The sequence below is a fragment of the Benincasa hispida genome, chromosome 3 (genome assembly GCF_027475165.1).
Source record: "Benincasa hispida cultivar pf3 chromosome 3, pf3_genome.v1.1, whole genome shotgun sequence".
Taxonomy (NCBI): Eukaryota; Viridiplantae; Streptophyta; class Magnoliopsida; order Cucurbitales; family Cucurbitaceae; genus Benincasa; species Benincasa hispida.
Window position 1 is genome coordinate 49,420,890 of NC_143480.1, and position 6,383 is coordinate 49,427,272.

The 6,383-nt window shown below is 31.6% G+C and overlaps 2 pseudogenes; both read left to right on the plus strand.

Moving 5' to 3' along the window:
* Positions 1-1,457: 1,457 nt before the first annotated feature.
* On the plus strand, positions 1,458-3,414 carry LOC150037344 (uncharacterized; annotated as a pseudogene).
* Positions 3,415-3,513: 99 nt separating this feature from the next.
* On the plus strand, positions 3,514-5,004 carry LOC150037345 (uncharacterized; annotated as a pseudogene).
* Positions 5,005-6,383: the final 1,379 nt, after the last annotated feature.

Sequence of the window (6,383 nt, forward strand, 5' to 3'; positions counted from 1 at the left end):
ACCACGCCATCATCCATATAGAAAACAAAAGAAAGCTTTTAATGGTGCACAAGAATTAGAATTTGCTCCAGAACCATTGAGTGGGGAAGAAATTCTTGTAGAAACAAGTAAGTATCAATATTCATTTGGTAAGAAAACTATCAAGGAAAAGAACAGTGGAGATAGGCCTTCAACTTATTGGAAGAAAAAATCTATTCTTTTTGAGTTAGAATACTGGAAGTATCTTGACGTGCGACATTGTTTAGACGTGATGCACATTGAAAAGAATGTATGTGCAAATCTTATTGGCATGTTGCTTGATATTCCTGGTAAAACGAAGGATGGAATAAAAACTTGATTAGATTTGGTGGAACTGAACATTAGATCAGAGTTAGCCCCTCAAGTAGGAAAGAAAAAAGTCTTTTTACCTCTCACATGTTATACATTAACACGAGCTGAGAAATTGAGCTTTTGTAAGATACTATTAGAAATTAAAGTACCTGAAGGCTATTAATCGAACATTCAAAGTTTAGTATTGCTCACAAATTTGAAACTTTACGAACTTAAATCACATGACCATCATGTTCTTATGCAACAATTATTACTTGTAGCCATTCGTGATATTTTACCCAAACATGTAAAACTTGCAATTACTCATCTATGCTTCTTCTTTAATGCTATATGTTGCAAGGCGATCGATTCATCTTAGTTAAAGGGTATATAAGAGGATATAATTGTCACTCTATGCCTCTTAGAGAAGTATTTTCCACCATCATTCTTCACAATATTGGTACACCTTGTAGTGCTTCTCGTAAGAGAAGTTGAGTTTTGTGGACCTGTTTATTTGAGGTGGATGTATCCTTTTAACGATACATGAAAATGTTGAAAACTTATGTACGAAATAGAAATCGACCAGAAGGATGTGTTGAAGAAAATTATATTGTCGAAGAGACTATAGAGTTTTGTTCTGAATTTGTATCTGGTGTTAATTCTATTGGGCTAAACTCATCAACAAAGAAAGCGAACTCAAATATTGATAGAGCATTTGTTAGCTGCTTCTTTTATCAGACCGAATAAGGATGAGTTGGATCAAGCTCATCTTTATGTCATTCAAAATGTAAATGATGTACTTCCCTACGTCGAATATGTAGATCTCCATCTTATTCTCGTTTTAGGTAACTTGATTATTCAATAATCTACTAACTTTGTCATTTATAATAGGCAACATATGGATATTTTATCTAAGCTCAATTCTGGTAAAAGTAAAAGTAGAAAGTGGCTTCAAGAAGAGTATAATCATACATTCAGTCGGTGGTTGTCCATACGGATAATCTCTAGAGGTCTATTATTTGATGTATAATTAAATGTTAACTACTAAACTATTATAAAATATATTGTAGGTTGCATTGGCTCTCGAAGTTCCCAAAAATTTTATATTGCCTTCTTTAAGATGGATAGCTAATGGACCTTGTCTAACTATGGCAAAATATTATGGTTACGGGGTCAATGGTTACTACTATCACACAAAGAATCGTGATGATATTAGGAGGGTTCAAAATAGTGGAGTTATTATAACGGCTACCACAATGCAAGTCTCTAGTGCTAAGGACAAAAGCCCCGTCATGTCAGATATGACTTTTTATGGTGTAATACGAGAAATATGGGAGCTTGACTATCATGGATTATCATTTCTTTTATTCAAATGTAATTGGGTTGAGAATAAAAATGAAGTCAAAGTAGACGAGTTTGGGTTTATTATTGTGGACCTCAATCGTATTGGACATAAATCAGACCCATTTATTTTAGTTTCTCAAGCAAAACAAGTCTTCTATGTAAAAGATCTCGCAAATTCGGGTTGATCAATTGTTTTAACATCTCCACAACAAACAATTGAAGATGATTTTTATGAAGATGAAATAAGAGATATGCTATAAGAGTGTGGTTATAGAGGTATGCAAAGAATGCCCAATGTTGATACATCTATTGAGATTAATGATGCAACATCCACATACATTAGAAATGATTGTGAGGGTAGATGGGTTGATAAATAATGTATTAAACATGGTATGTCATTTACTATGGTTATATGTATTTAAATATTAAGATTATATGTTTTTTGTATGAGTTTTTTTTTTCTACAGAATGACATGGAAAATTCAGCAAGTAGCAACGAGGATGATAGCAATATGATCCCACAAAAAAATAGCAGAATAAGTATTCCACGTGGCCTAACTACTATGTCTGAGTTGGCACAAATAAGGACATCTAGGCAACAGTTGGCCATTGATTATAATGAACATGGACAACCGATTGGATTTGGTGCAAAGAAAATGCAAAGTTATATAGGAGTTTGTGTTCGACAACAAATACCTATAACGTATAATTCCTGGAAAAAAGTTCCAAACCATCTAAAAAATAAACTTTTTGATTGTGTAGCGGTATGTTTTCTAAAACTTTAATTCATGTGCATAATAGTTTATTAGTTTATTGTTTACTACTTTTTTAATTGTGTAGATGTTGTTCAATGTGGACTTTAAGTCCAAACATGGTATACTCATGTCTCCATCTAGAAAGTTTCGGATTTTCAAGACCACATTGACTCAAAAGTTCATACTTCTATTTAAGGATGAACCCTCGGTCTTGCAATTTCCTTCCAACAATATTCTCATATAGAGCAAGATCAGTGGACATCGTTTGTTAATGAATGATTAAGTGAAGAATGGGATGTAAGCCATTCTAAATAAATGTCATATTATCATTGTTTTGATAAGTAACTTCAACTAGATTTGTTGTATATGAAATCAGTTGTCTTCAAAAAGAAAGAAGGTCGAAATGTGTATATAATCATCATATTTCTCGGAAGGGTTATGCGAATCTTGCCCAAGAATTAGTAAGTTTTTTGACGTAAATTAAATCTTTTATTCTAACATGTTTATGCTAATTAAATATGTATGTTCATGTAGAATATATCGAGTGATCCTTCTTATTGGGCAACTTTATGGAAAAAAGCACGAAAAGGAAAAAATAATGAATACTTTGATGAAGTCACTCGAGAATGTGCCAATCGAATTGTAAGTTTATATTGTGCAAAGTTTAAGATGGCATATATATAATGTTTGAAACATGTGATGATATAGATATTGTGTGAAAATTGTAATATGTTTTACAGGATAAATTGGTCGAAGTCTATGAAGGTGAAGATGTTTTGTCCAAAGCATTGGGTACAGGTGAACATTGGGGACGTGTTAGAGGAGTGGTGATTTTGTTTCCCATTTCCAATATTTCAAATTAGTAAAACCAAAGTTCTCAATGAGCCAAGAAATTGAAGGAGGCTCTAATGAAAGAAAAATGTTCGACATGGTAAAATGTCAAGAGAAAAAACTCATAGTAGACAATCTCATCAGTCCAAATCATCTGTTGAAAGTGTCGCACTAAGTGCATCTGAAGAAGAAGATACTGAGAAGATGCCTAAAGAAGATTTGGAGGTAATTTATTTGTTGTGACTTTTAAATTTTAATCATATTATGCTTAACCATGCCTGACATTAGTTCTTTCAAATTTGTTAAGGGGACACCATGCCACTTGGCTATAGGAACTGTAGATAATATTGTTGCAGTAGCCACAACATTTGATGATGATATGTCATGCTTAATTGTTAAAGTTCTGATTGACATTGTCATAAGAGAAGATTTGCCTATACCAATTCCTGTGAAGGAAAAAATAAAGTCCTTAAATCAAGCAATAGGCAACTTCGTAACATGGCCTCGTGAATTTGTAGTTATGGTTAACGAGAAAAAAATATGCCTCTTTTTTAGTATATGAGTTTGGTTATTATTATTTTTCATACTTTGAATTTTTGTAACTTTGGTTATGGTAGGACCATTCAACAATTAAGAGCTTCGGCCAGTCCTCCAAATATACTAACGCCAATGGTACCATCAAACTCTTGAACGGACATGCCGTGAACGATATAGACATGATCCGTATCAATTTGAACGAGCATATATTTGGAAGAGACAAATTTGGTTATTTAGGCCACGATGATCTGATCCAATATTGCAATATGGTTAAAATAGGTTACATGTGTATTTTGACATACATTGCATAAGTATTACTCATGTAAATTCACTCATGTATATTTTGTTTCATGTTTAAATAATAATTTTTACTTTGTTTAGGTATCTTTGGGATGAAAGTGGTCTGATATTACGAAGAAGTTTTTTTTTTTTTATAATTGATCAAGCAAGAATATCACCACATGTGACTCAAGATATTTGAGCCAGAAATTTAGCCAACCAACTAGAATTGACTAATTTGGACAAATTAGTCCTTATTCCATATAATACATGATAAGTAAATTACAAGTTCTTTAGTTATTTTTAATTTGCATTATACGTGTACTAATATTTCAAAATTGTTGCTTATTATAGTTATCATTGGATATTGATTATAATCAATCTACAAGAAAATTGTATTTATGTTTTGGACTCTATTCGAAGTAAGGTTCAAGAGGATTTTCATGGAGTTATAAATATGTAAGTGTAATTGAACTTTCTTAGCTCTTAATTGAAGTATTTATGTTTAACTAATGTTTTCAAACTATTTAGTGAATTGAAAACATGGCAAGCCAAACATGATCTCCAACACCATCGGTCTTCTCGAAAATGGAAACCTGTAAAGGTAAATTTGCATTCATTTTTTTTAACAATTTATGTTCATTCGAATATAGGAATAATTGTTTTCAACTTCTTTATATGCAGTGCCCTTGTCAATTAGATTCTACAGGATACGAGTACTATGTGTAAAAGTATATACATGAAATAGTACATAATCCTACTACTTCCATTACTAGCCTCGTACGTAAATTATTTATTTTTTATAAAGCTATAATAAATGGATGTAAACTTATGTTGAGTTTATCTTTTTTTTACCTTTTTGTAGTTCAATACAAAAAATGCATATACCCAAGGAGAGATTGACGTAATTCGAACCCAATGGACAAGTTTTGTTGGCCGATTTATGTAAGAATGTACTTCTTGTTTTTTGTCTCAATAGAATATAAATGCTAGCTTATAATGGATGCAAATTTATCTAACCATAATCTGTTTATTGGAAGATTTATGTATAATTTTTTTGTTTATGGGGTATTTGGTGTAAGTACTCATGGAAGTACTGATTGATATTTGTGAATGAGAGAAATGATTATTATAGATGTGGTTGATAATTATAATTATTGTTCTATGAAAGTATATTATCAATATACAAATATTGGTGATTAGTGTGCTTATTTCATATTTGATGAGTATATAGAATGGATTGGAAATATTAATTCTTGTTTGTTGATAAATTATTATAGAAGTGTGCACTTTGTAATTAGTTTAGTGGTAGAGTGTATTGTTCTGTCTATTGTTATATTTTAGGTTTGAGTTCAATGAATTCATAGGTGGAAGACAAATATTGATGGCTTCCCATGCAATTTTTTAAATATTTTTTAATAAAAAATAATGACGGACATTTCCTGACCCAACACGAGACATATAATGTCGTTTTTTAACTTTTTGACCGATATTAAAAATGGATTCGACAACAGAATTTAAAAAAAAAAGGACAATAATTGAAAAAAAAACGGACATAGATTCTAGGCTTCAATGTTAGTTTAAAGAGCTTCAATGGATTCTGGGCTTTAGTTGACAAACGACATTAAAGGGCTTTAATGTCGGTTGACAGTGTTATTAAAGCTCTTTAATATCGGTTGCCTTTAATGTCGGTCGACATTAAAGTCCAAAATTCTTATAGTGCAAGTATTGTTCAATAAGCATAAAGTTCATTTCAAAATCAATTGACAATATGATGAGTAATTCATGTACTTATAAAGATTGTGACATCTATCCATCTTAATTAATTACAATACAAAATATCTATGAACTTTGAGATACATTTTAATTTTCTCTTTTGTTTAACATATTTTGTTATGAGTTTTCAGACAAACATTTAATATTCTTATTTGTTTCACATAATTTCATGTTGTAAAATTCATGATATTTTGATCAATGGAATTTTAAAACCTGTCTATCATGAATTTTCTAATGTGCAGCTTCACTTTAGAAGAAATGATTTGGAATTCACAAAAGAGCTAAAAAATGGGAGAAATACAAGTTCAACTTAAAAAATTGTGAAGAGCTTCACTCAACCCACAAATTTCGACGAATCTTATTCGAAACTTAAAGATTGGTACAGATTTGAGATGAGATTGACAGATCTGGCGAATGCACAATGCTGGCAAGCACCAGACCTGGCGATCGGAGCTAAATCACTACGCCAACAATCAGATCGGAAGACCCACGAGTAGACTAGACAAATAAACGACTGGATCTGAACCCACCACCAGATCTGCAGATTCGACG